General features: G+C 38.2%; 1 protein-coding gene across 35 annotated transcripts in view; it reads right to left on the bottom strand.

The window, feature by feature from the left end:
* The window catches only part of TENM3 (teneurin transmembrane protein 3), a 2,220,601-nt gene that overhangs the window by 1,588,323 nt on the left and 619,614 nt on the right, over window positions 1-12,664 (bottom strand). For all 35 annotated transcript variants that reach the window (XM_075127819.1, XM_075127816.1, XM_075127814.1 and 32 more), the window contains exon 4: window positions 7,673-7,723. The gene's annotated coding sequence lies outside the window, so the exon portion shown is untranslated. The remainder of the gene's footprint in view (window positions 1-7,672; window positions 7,724-12,664) is intronic.

Raw genomic sequence — 12,664 nt, 5'->3', positions numbered from 1 at the left:
TTATAAAATAGTACAAATGTATGGTATGTGCATAGATCTATTTATTGGTATTTCTCTTTTGCATTGATGGTGTTTCCTTTTATAAGGCTCAAACAAAAGTATAATTTTGAGACTGTAATGAGAAAATACTGTCATATGTTTCAACCTTGCAATTTTGTAAGGGAAATAATTTATACTGTGTGCTCCATTGTGTTATTACAATTTTTCCCCTCACAAGAATGAGGTGTTAAAATGTTGTCTTGTGATATATTTTGTGAATTAGAATTGTATTGTGTGCACCTATGACCTTTATCCACATGCTGCTTTTTGACTGGATAGCCATTCTGTTTTTTGCCCCCTCTTTAGAGCCTTACTAAACCATGGGAAAGGGGTGATGTTGCCTACCAGCTAACTTACAAAAAACTGAAAGGTCAAGGCAGTAAGACAGACTACTATATTTCACAGAATATATGAAGCATTGCAATGATACCTCATTCTCATAAAGAAATTGTAACATGAACAGAAAACGGCACAACATGAATCTATTCTCATGAATAGAGACTTCCAGAAATGGTGCAGATTTAACCTCTTCTGTATTCCATTGCAGGTTTGTAGGTTTCCTTCAAAATTGTTCAACTGTTGAAAGAGTTAGAGGTCCTGATGTCAGTTTTCATGATCATTCATGTGACATGTAAACATATTTGTATAATAAGCCTTTAAAAAAAAAGCCTATTGCAGGTCTGTTAACTTGTTGGGTTGATACCAAAAATCACAGACGGATTACAACTTTCTCCAGATGTTTACTGACAGAGGGCATGTTGATTTGCTCTTAGTAATATGACCAAAAAACTCCCACCTCTGCAGTCTATTATGTTTTGCAATTGTCCTCAAGAGACAACAGTATACTGCATGGAAATATGTATTGGATAAGTTACTGATCTTTAATTTGATGTTCCCTTTTGCAGCTTCTAGAAAGACTATTTGAAAATTTAGCAAGAGCCATTAATTTCCCACATTTTGGAGAGAACGGTAAGACAGACACGTACCATATGAGTTTGGGAATCAGGAACTCTGAGTTATAATCCTAGTGTGACAACGGCTCAGTATGTGGTGGTGGGCATGCTGCATTATTTCACTCGTTTTCCTCCCTTTCCACGTCTGTAAAATACTTACCTACCTACCTCCCATGTGCTTTGACACGAATGGGGAATGTGTCTAAACAAGAACGTATTTAAATTAAGGAGATGATTTTGAGATTCAAATCTGCCCTTATGGTTTTGCTTCTACATTGAGACCAAAAGCAGAAGGAGATGACTTTCCATTTCTGGTTCAGAACTGAACAAGTTATTACATTAACAGAAGTTTTCATGACACTTCAGTGCTAGATGTGAAAATATGGGGAGATCATCTTGCGAGCAATACTGAATGCAAAACCAAATCTAAGTCCTGATTGTGTCTTGAATCAAAACCATCACTGAATCTGGATCATCACCTCTTCAGCAATATTAGAGCAAAGTGGTGTAATACTGTTACTTTATTAGTTAAAATTAGGGCTTCTGTTGATTCATTAGCTCTAAAAACTCAAATATCCTACAATTTAATTAAAACACATTTAATGGGAATGAATCATGTCATCCCCTTTCCAGCTTTTATGATATTTTAATGCCAATTAAGCAATAGTCACTAGGATTAAAAATGTAAAGTTGTACTTTTAACATAAAACAAAATATTTGAACATTCATAGTCCCAGTAATTCAGTGAATGTTACTTTTTGTGTATGCCATATTTTAACTGACTATTTGAGTGCTATTATCTACGTTTCCCTGAAAATATCCTATTGAAAGAAAGAGGTGTCCAAATTCATACCTGTGTGCAACTCAGATAGGTATAAAGTATCACACTCATCACCGTGCTAAGTATATAAAAGATGTGACACACCACACAAACTCAAGTGGCACATAGTTTCACCAAGTCTGAATTTTGCCCCAATACTTTTATCTTTAACATCCCATACGCTGTCCAAAGATCTAAGGACTGTAGCTCTCTTCTTCGTATTTAAAGGAGAACTAAAATATCCATATTTTCTAGAACCTTATGAATCGTATTTTTCTACATACTGGACTTATTAATAGGAACAGCATTATTGAACCAAAGTCTTTTGTACTTGTTAGTTTTTTCACTTTTATATAAATTGCTTAAGTTCTATTTTCCTCTATTTATTGTGTGGTAATATTAAATAGCTACTACTAGCAAGCTTTTAATGAAGCTAAAAATTTACAAATGTACAAGGTCACAATACCAATGTAACTTGCAACAAAAACAAAATCTAATTAAGTTTATATTCCTGATTAATGAAATGACCTGAACATACATATTTAACATATAAGTGACAACAAAAATGTTTTCACATATTGTAAGCACTGTGATATTCAATAGGGGAAAATAGAATGGTAGCACCATTAATTTTCATGTGAGCTTAATTTTCATTTGGGTGAGTGCTAGTCTGGGAGTAAATTTCCCATTATTAAAGTTTGACTATCTAATGATAACTACCTTGATGACATAACATGTTATTTCTGATTGTACTTTCTAAAATACATTTGTAAATGCTTCAATTCAATGAACGCAAAGGTAAAATAAGGCTGCAACACATTTAGCACTCTCCTCCAGACAGCAACAACAGGCATCCAGCTTCAGAAACCACTAAGTACTGGAACTTGACATGGCTGCAGCTGACTAAGAGCATATTTTCTTACGGGAACTTGCTTCATAATATTTCACTGCTCTCCAATGAGGCTTAGCTGCATAGTAATCAGGGTGATAAGAAGTTAAGTGTCCTCAAATTTTACTGCTACAATTTCAGTATCCAACTTTGAAAGACTTAAGTGTCTCCAAGTTGTCCATCCAAAACTTGAGGTATCCAAAAGTGAGGCACCTTTGAAAATTGAGCCTTTGAGACTCACCGAAGTTTAAGTCAGTGGCAAAACTAGAAACAGAACACAACTCTTAGTCCTAGAGGGGTTCCAGGGTTCAGTACTGTACTTATTATATGTGTCATTTTAGTTAATTAACCCCCTAACTTTGAAAAGCATTTTTATAACAAAAAGAAAAGGAGTACTTGTGGCACCTTAGAGACTAACCAATTTATTTGAGCATGAGCTTTGGTGAGCTACAGCTCACTTCATCGGATGCATACCGTGGAAACTGCAGCAGACTTTATATACACACAGTATATAAAGTATATAAATAATAATATATATAAAGTATATAAAGTAGTATAAAGTCTGCTGCAGTTTCCACGGTATGCATCTGATGAAGTGAGCTGTAGCTCACGAAAGCTCATGCTCAAATAAATTGGTTAGTCTCTAAGGTGCCACAAGTACTCCTTTTCTTTTCGCGAATACAGACTAACACGGCTGTTACTCTGAAACCTATTTTTATAACACTCATTCTCATAGGAGCAAAGAACACACATTTAAAATATGTGCAGGTTAATTAATGTTTTTTAAAATGTGATTAAGCAGCTTGTGCTACACCTGTGAATTCTTTTTTCAGGTACAATAATAAAAATTCTACAGTCTTAAGAAAAGATCAACCATGAAAATATTTTAAAATGAAATTGTGAGACAAAGGTTACTTGTAAAACAACACGAGAGAGACAAACAACCTAGACACAAAATGTTAGGGTAGGCAGCATACCTATCCTAAGTAAGAAGACATCAATATAATGATGAGCTACTGTGCTCGAAATACAAATTTACAGCTTTAAAAACTTATAGTAATAGCAAAGAAAAATAGCAAGGAAGATATGCTGCTTTGTGTTCAATTCCTATCATATTAATTTCTCCTCTCAGAGCCAAATGCTGGACTCAAAGGGCAGGACTGATCTACTGTTTAGATTCTTGCTGCTGGTGTTCACATTAACTTTTGTTAATACCAGTATGAATACTGTGTTAATATGCACTGTCCTACAGAACAACTGTCAGTGCTGGACAACGATCCAGCACGCTATTGAGCTGCTGAATGGTAAGGTCATTCTAATTACCTTCCCCACTTTTTCCTCTCCCAGTCAGTGCCCTAGTAATCATAAAGACTCTTAGAAATGCTGATGTAGCACAATATTGATTTATTTTGAAATAGGCTATCCACAATACTGATATTGCAGGCACTGTAATTTGAATAATGGCTGAGGTTGTGTTTAAAATTGTTTTGTTATATACTCTACGGAAGGTGATTTCACACATTTGAATGCTGCACAAGCAGCAGCATTTTACATTGTTGTCTATATAAAACACTGCAGAAGGCTTCTGTGTTTTTTTTTGTTGTTGTTCCTGGATTTGCTTTCCTTCAAACTTAAATCCAATGCATTTCTGAGACTCACTTATTCTGGACCTCTATGCCTTCATGCAGTCCCATTTAAGGTAGTGGGGCTAAGTACAGCCATAAAGATCAATGCTAGCAGCATTCTGCTGAACCATGGTCAAAGTAACTATTCTTAGCTACACATGAGATGGTGTCTGATTAAAATATAATTATGCAAGCCGTTGCTGCTCCCACTGCTATAGAATTGCAACAAATCTTCTACAAATTATAACTCATGGCCAGAAAGGGTGAAGCAGTTTTTAGGCTGAATGACCCAGAGCCCACCACCTTTAAAGTCATATTAGAAAAGTATGGGAATGATACTTAGGGCCATTCGTGGTAAATAGGCTAGAACTTTGAAATGCAAACCTATGTTGTTATCCCATCATATCATCCCTTCCAAAAAATTATCAAGCTTAGTCTTGAAGCCAGATATGCCTTTTGCCCCCACTGCTTCCCTTGGAAGGTTGTTCCAGAACTAGTGGACATGTTGTTCCTTGACTTTAGCAAAGCTTTTGACATCATCTCCCACAGTATTCTTGCCAGCAAGTTAAAGTAGTGTGGATTGGATGAATGGACTATAAGGTGGACAGAAACCTGGCTAGATTGTCGGGCTCAACGGGTAGTGATCAATGGCTCCATGTCTAGTTGGCAGCCGGTATCAAGTGGAGTGCCCCAAGGGTCGGTCCTTGGGCTGGTTTTGTTCAATATCTTCATTAAATGATCTGGAGGATGATGTGGATTGCACCCTCAGCAAGTTTGCAGATGACACTAAACTGGGAGGAGATGTAGATATGCTGGAGGGTAGGGATAGGATACAGAGGGCCCTAGACAAATTAGAAGATTGGGCCAAAAGAAATCTGATGAGGTTCAACAAGGACAAGTGCAGAGTCCTGTACTTAGGACGGAAGAATCCCATGCACCGCTACAGACTAGGGACCAAATGGCTCGGCAGCAGTTCTGCAGAAAAGGACCTAGGGGTTACAGTGGACGAGAAGCTGGATAGGAATCAACAGTGTGCCCTTGCTGCCAAGAAGGCCAATGGCATTTTGGGCTGTATAAGTAGGAGCATTGCCAGCAGATCGAGGGACGTGATCGCTCCCGTCTATTCGACACTGGTGAGGCCTCATCTGGAGTACTGTGTCCAGTTTTGGGCCCCACAACACAAGAAGGATGTGGAAAAATTGGAAAACGTTCAGCGGAGGGCAACAAAAATGATTAGGGGACTGGAAGACATGACTTATGAGGAGAGGCTGAGGGAACTGGGATTGTTTAGTCTGCAGAAGAGAAGAATGGAGGGGGGATTTGATAGCTGCTTTCAACTACCTGAAAGGGGGTTCCAAAGAGGATGGATTTAGACTGTTCTCAGTGGTAGCAGATGACAGAACAAGGAGTAATGGTCTCAAGTTGCAGTGGGGGAGCTTTAAGTTGGTTATTAGGAAAAAAACTTTTTCACTAGGAGAGTGGTGAAACACTGGAATGCGTTACCTAGGGAGATGGTGGAATCTCCTTCCTTAGCAGTCTTTTAAGGTCAGGCTTGACAAAGCCCTGGCTGGGATGATTTAGTTGGAGATTGGTTCTGCTTTGAGCAGGGGGTTTGACTAGATGACCTCCTGAGGTACCTTCCAATCCCGATAATCTATGATTCTCTCCTCTGATGGTTGGAAACTTGGTCTAATTTCAAGCAGCCCCAATTTATAACAAAATTTCTTGTTATTAATCCCTAAATGCATAATGTTGCACTTTTCACTATTAAATTTCATCCTATTACGATTACTCCAGTTTACAAGATCGTCCAGATCTTCCTGTATGATATCCCAGTCCTTCTCTGTGATATAGATATTTTTCCCAGTTTACAGATGAGAAAACAAAGGCTACCAAATCCATAGTCCTCCCTGCACCACCACCACCAAAAAAAAAAAAAAAAATCATTCAGCGAGTCAGCGGAGAAGCCAATAAAAGAATGTCTCTCAATCGCCTACACTACCCGTCTTTCAGTGTACGCACAGTGTGCCGAGACATTTGATAGCACAATCATCAGCCAGGTGAAGAGCTGGTAGTCCACTGCCAAAGTCAGTCAGTGGGCACTTTTCCAGGATATGCAACATAGTATGTAGTTGACCACATCTACATCGCAGGTCATTAGAGAAACCCCATTTGAAGAGATTAACCGCACAACTGCTCTATCCTGTACAAAACCAGTCCAGGGATGACGTTTGCTCAATGCATCTTAAATCAAAACAGTGAATACAAATGACAGTTTTGATTTCGGATTTATTTTATCCTGGTCACTAAATGACCTTCAGTTGACCCACTACAATCCCAAAGGAAAAAAATAAAAAACCAACCCTCTTTCTGCAGAGTTACAAGATTAGCTATAGCAAGGTAGTCATAATAGTCTTTTAGAATGACTTGTTAGTAAATATTAACCCTTTTAAACTCTTAGTGGAAAATTAAATTAATTTACATATTAAATATTCCCACAGAATCCTTGACATTAGCCATAAATGTGTTGAAATTCTAAGGACCAGAGCGCTGATTCTTAACCTCCAACTGACCTGTACTCAGGATTTTTTATGTGATTGAGTGTTGGACTCTATCTAATTATCCTCAGCATATGCACGTCTGTGGGAATCCAGATATCCAAGGAAAAGATCCCATCAAAGTACTAAAAGTTTCTACAGAAGCACGTTATAAACAAAACAGTGTTTGATAAGGGATACATGTTATGGCAGATGTTTTCTGTAATGGACTGGGTGGATCGATAAGGAATAATTATTATAAACGGGTGCGGTAATGGAGAAATAATGACCCATTGAAAGATGTTATTAATTTATTAAGAACTGTTGGTTTTCACAGTTATTAGTAATAATGGCCAGATCAGACATTCCTTTTTTAGTAATCAATCAGATAAACTGGAGACCATAAAAGAAATTCCATCAATAATTAGGAAAACAGAACGCATTGAAAATTTAACTATGGGAAGGTATTCTTCCCTTCAAAAAGGGTTTCTTTGTCTCACACCCGATAAAGGACAGAGGGCTTGAAAATTAGGTTGGAGGGTACAAACTGCTGGCATCCCAACAGCTAGAGAGGAGACAGACTGGCCAGCTGTTCACTTACATAAAGACTCTTTGCGTATCTATACTTTTTATATTCTGTATATTGCTGTACTAATCTCAGGGTCATCATTTTTGATTAAATAATTCCATTTGAGCCTGTTATTTGACAAGCTATTATTAAGTTCAATACACACCACATTTATAGAATAATGGAATCACAAACAATGAGATCGCATCTTTAAAAAAAAAGTTATAATATACACACTTACTGTTATTTCCTTGCAGCAGATACAATGTTTACGACAGCTTGAAGTTACCGCCTGTTAAAAAAAGTTACAAAAACATGAATGTTAATTTAAAATACAATAAACTTTGAATTGCAACAGCTAATAAGAATTTTCTCATACCCATAAATAAAGAAATATAACACCATAACATCCACATTTTAGTTTCATTTCATGAATCAAGAACCACAAGTGCAAGGCAAATGAAAATTATGCCTTAATACAGAGATTGTCTTAGAAAGAGCTAAAATGTGCCACTTAGGGATCATGGAAATTTTTTCAGTTACTGTCCAAATAAAAATCTCAATAAAATGAAAAACAAACCTTAACCCATTCAAGCAGCATCAGATAGAAAACACTGCCTCTAATAGTGTTAACAAACACATATCTTCTTATCAAGGGTATTTATGAGGGGAAAAATACCTCAGTCTAGAGCCAAATCCTCAGCTGATATAAACAGGGATAGGACTACTGATTTATTGATACAAACTGCTGAGGAGCGATTCATCTCTTTAATCCACAAAAATGGGACAGAAATTTTTGGAAAGCACAGATTTTATTGGTCACATTTCCAAGCCCAGCAAGTAAAACATGATAACAGATTTTCTCTTATTACTTCAGCTGCTATTTTTGTCATGAAAGGGCTTGAGTATAAAAGAAAAATAAATATTTTATAGCTTAATAAAATTATTTATATTCTTTAAAAATGCACAAGACTTTATGTTGGGAATGGGGAGGCTTTTTCCATCTATCCTTAGCTCCCAGATTACACACCCTTCTAGTCAGTGAAGAACTTGGTAGGTTAAACAGTAGTGAGCAATACTTCTAGTATTGGATATTTTCAGAATAAGGCCCTTAAGGTCCAGTTTCACAAAGCAGTTAAGCGCATGGTTAATTTCAAGAACATGAGTCCAGTTGAAGACAATGGGACTTATCCCATGCTTAAAGTTAGGCATATGAAGTAGCATGCTAAATCCAGGCTTGAGGGCTTTGATGGATGGGGGTTTAATCAAAATAATTATTATTCCAAAGTAAATTGTTTTAGTGGGCTAAAATAATCTTTAATTTGTAAATATGTATTTATATTGTCTGTTTAGACCTTTGACACTTTTCCATTGAAAATACTGTTCTAGGTATCTTCATATAGAAGTTTCTAATATCCTATTTAATGCCACTTTATTGTGAACACAATTCTTGCCAATATTTCATGCTTCATACACGAGAAAAGTCATATTTAGAACAAAATCATAGTAGTTAATAATAAAGGATCTAAATAAGGTTCAAAGATCATTAGAATTATATACTATTGCTTTCTGAAACAACAACAACTACTAACAGTAACACGGATTTTAATTCTATCTTGTGTTAGAATGTGTTTCTATAGCTTTGATATTTCATCTTAACCACATCTAATAACTAAAGATCCATAAGAAATTAGGACAAATTCTATTCATTCATCCCTGATGCTACAAAGACTTAGACATGTGCTTAATTTTATGCACATGTAGTCCCAACAACTTCAGTGGGACTACTCAAACATATAAAGTTAAGTACATGCATAAATCTTTGAAGAATAAGCGCCTTAGGTACATCTGTGCAATTCAACAGAAGTCAATAGGATGCTGAATGAGCATGACAATCCTCACGAGTCGATCCCATTGCAGGAAACGGCACTAGCGTTGCACTGGTACAAGCAAGAATAATTTGGCTTATTATCAGTGTAAACATGTGGCCTCGTCCCTGGCACCCACTCTTAGCAGCCATGCAAGTTGTTTCACATCTTAGTTTCCTTTTTGATTCCCTAGTAACATCATGCAAGCTTATCCTCTAGTCCATCATGGCTTATTAACAAAACATAGTTTAAACAGTTCATAAAAAAACCCAAAACATAGTCTGTGCACTAGGGATGATTTATAGTCCTTAAAAGCCAGCTTCGTTCTCACCAGACCCCAGCGTCTTCTACCACGCCTCCATCCCTTTGCCAGGGCAACCACCCCAATCCTTCCAGCTAGACTGCAATCCGCTCATCCTAGCGGGGAACTTCCCTCCCCCAGTTTCTCACAGCTCCAAACCTTTCAGTGTTCCTTGGTGTCCAATGCTCTGGCAAGGAGACATCAGGGGGTAAGCCTCCTGCTATCCGCCTTCCTTCAGCCCTCTCTGGCCTTTCGCTGTGGCTCAGAGCCAGCATTCATCTCCCTCTGCTGCTTCTCCTGCCTTGGGATGCCAGCCACCAAACCCCTCATGCTGTTCTCCTGCCGTCATCAGCCCGTCTCCTGCCTGTCTTCTATGATTGACTGTTTATAGCCTCCAGGTTCTACCCTGCCCTCTCTTAACTGGCCAAACTGTGAGCTCTCCAGTTCCATTTAGTGGGCAAGCTACCCTGTTACAATCAATATAATAATTTGGGATTTCAGTTGTAAGTTTGGTTGAGTATTCAGTGGTCATTAGAACTTAATTCTTGGTGCTTCTGCAATACAAATAAGCCTTAATCGAAGAAAAAGGCCAACTTTGCTATGTACACATGTTCCAAAAGACAGACCATACCCCAAAGAGCCAATATGATGAAACAGAAAAAGGTGAAGAGAAAAAACAAGGAAGTGCAAGAGGCAGCAGTGTCAAGGTAACAATAGTTAGTACTATTAGCAGCAGTTTCAGGAGACATGGCACATTGCCATTGCAAGAATGACAGCAGAAGAGATTTGAAGGAAGAAAATGTAGTGGCTTTACAGATTTGAAAACAAACAAACCCAAGAACAGATTCTCATATGCATAAGAGATGGCATAGGACAAAATTCAAAACCAGGCAAGTTAGCTGGCAGTTTATTTTAAGTTTTGTTGGCTCACGCATCTTTCCCCAAGGCTTGGCTTTATTTATTACCCATTTTAGGTGGCCTTTCATGGAAGATCATTGATTTTTGATTAGTTTTTAGCATAACGAATAAAGTGCGTCTGCATGCAGTTCCACTTTTTGGCTATTTGAGGTGACTCTAGTGTCTGCTGAACAGGCAGCCATGCATCTCCTTTCTCGCTGCTCCCCCTGCTGGATCTCATCCAGGAAGAAGGGGTGTGTGTGTGTGTGTTGGGGCGGGGGAGAGATGGACTTCGGCAGCATAAGGTGAGGCCCCATACACCTCTGTATGTACCCATCGCACAGCCACCCAACACCTCTGTAACTCCATCCCTTGAGCTGTGATGGCACTCACCCATCCTTCCACTTCCCATTCAGACATCCCTACCCACCCCATTATATCCCAGATACCCATCTACCACAGATGCCAGCACCCTGTTCCCCCCACCTAACACCCTCCAGCATCCACCCATCTCATTCTCCCTAGCATGCTCTCATACTCACCTCCCTAGCCAACCAACATGCCTTCCAGCAGCCAGCCAGCCAACCACACCAGAACTGCAAATTTTGTGCAGCTAAATGTCCCACTGCCACTGCTTGAGACAGGGCATGATGATCATAAAGTCAAAGTGTATGGTTATATGCACTTTTTTTGCAATTATGTAGAACTAATTAAATAGTTTGCATAGAATGGCAGACATGAAGCTGCACAAAACTTGGAAAGGACTTAGTCTGCAGGGCAATATAACTGATGAACTGCAGGGGGCTTGTGGGAGACTTTAGCCTGGGTCTCTTCCCAGCTCTGAATTTGAAGAGTTGATAAGAGCAAGGAGACTGAAGCCATCATTAGGGCAGAGGATTGACTGATTGGGAAGAAGTGGGGGTGGGGTGGGCGGGAAACGAATGATGGAACAGATGCACTTTTCTTTTTTAAGGCAGCAGCTGGTTATTTTGTCAAGGGAATGTCACACTTAGGGCCTATCAACATTAATGAGCTATCAAGTGGTCAAAAATTAATAATAAAAAAGGAAAATTGTGCCTGCCCCTTGGAGAAAGGAGAGAGAGTAATGATGGTACCACATTATACCGAAACCTGCTATTGGATCAGAATTGACAGTAATGACAATGGGCATTCAGGATCAAATTCCCAAACATATCCTGGGTGGGTCATTCCTGCCACTGACACGTTTTCTTTCACGTCAGCAACAATTATATAGATTGTCTCACCAATAAAACCTTAGTGAATTGAATTGATTCTACTATCCTTATTCACGCTAAATAGTACTTGACTTTGCCACCTTTCTATATTTAACTACTTAATCTGCAAAGTGTCCCATTGAAATCAGGTTTCAGAGTAGCAGCCGTGTTAGTCTGTATCCGCAAAAAGAAAAGGAGGACTTGTGGCACCTTAGAGACTAACAAATTTATTTGAGCATGAGCTTTCCAGAGCTACAGCTCACCCGATGAAGTGAGCTGTAGCTCATGAAAGCTTATGCTCACATAAATTTGTTAGTCTCTAAGGTGCCACAAGTCCTCCTTTTCTTTTTCCATTGAAATCAGTGGGACTGTTTTGCAGAATGGACTCCTAACTGAGGAGGAAAGCTTTTGGAGGAAGACTTCTTGAAACTTTACATAAAAGCACTAATAGAAGTGAGGGCTGCTCGCTAATTTTAATTTTTCAAGGTCTTTTATCTGAAAATATTCTTTATCATCTCCTTTATTTGAGACAAAAGAGAATTCCCCAGGTATCATTGCTAATAAGTTAATAACCATATTATATTCCTAGGGTTGTGGGTCAATAGTCTAAGCGGAGATCATTCAGCTTGTATATCCGAATGCTGGGTATGATTAGGTATACAGAACCTTACATATGCCAAATCTACTCATATGCATTACCTACCAAAAGGTATACAAACTATTTCCTATCTTTCTGGAGAAGATTATATTGAAACTAGTGAAATTTTACACTGAATAATTTAAAGATACCCAGGAACTATTTATTTTAGATGTTAAAAATCTCTTTTTTATAGCTTCTTTTAATTGTAAAATTAAAATATAATTTTAGTCGATGTATTCTTCTCTTGAGCATGCTATGAATCTTCCAGTGTTGGAAGAAATCAAAAGAAGAA

This window comes from Caretta caretta, chromosome 4, assembly GCF_965140235.1.
Source record: "Caretta caretta isolate rCarCar2 chromosome 4, rCarCar1.hap1, whole genome shotgun sequence".
Classification (NCBI taxonomy): Eukaryota; Metazoa; Chordata; order Testudines; family Cheloniidae; genus Caretta; species Caretta caretta.
Note: the sequence above shows the minus strand (reverse complement) of the source record. Positions and strands in the feature narration are given on the sequence as shown.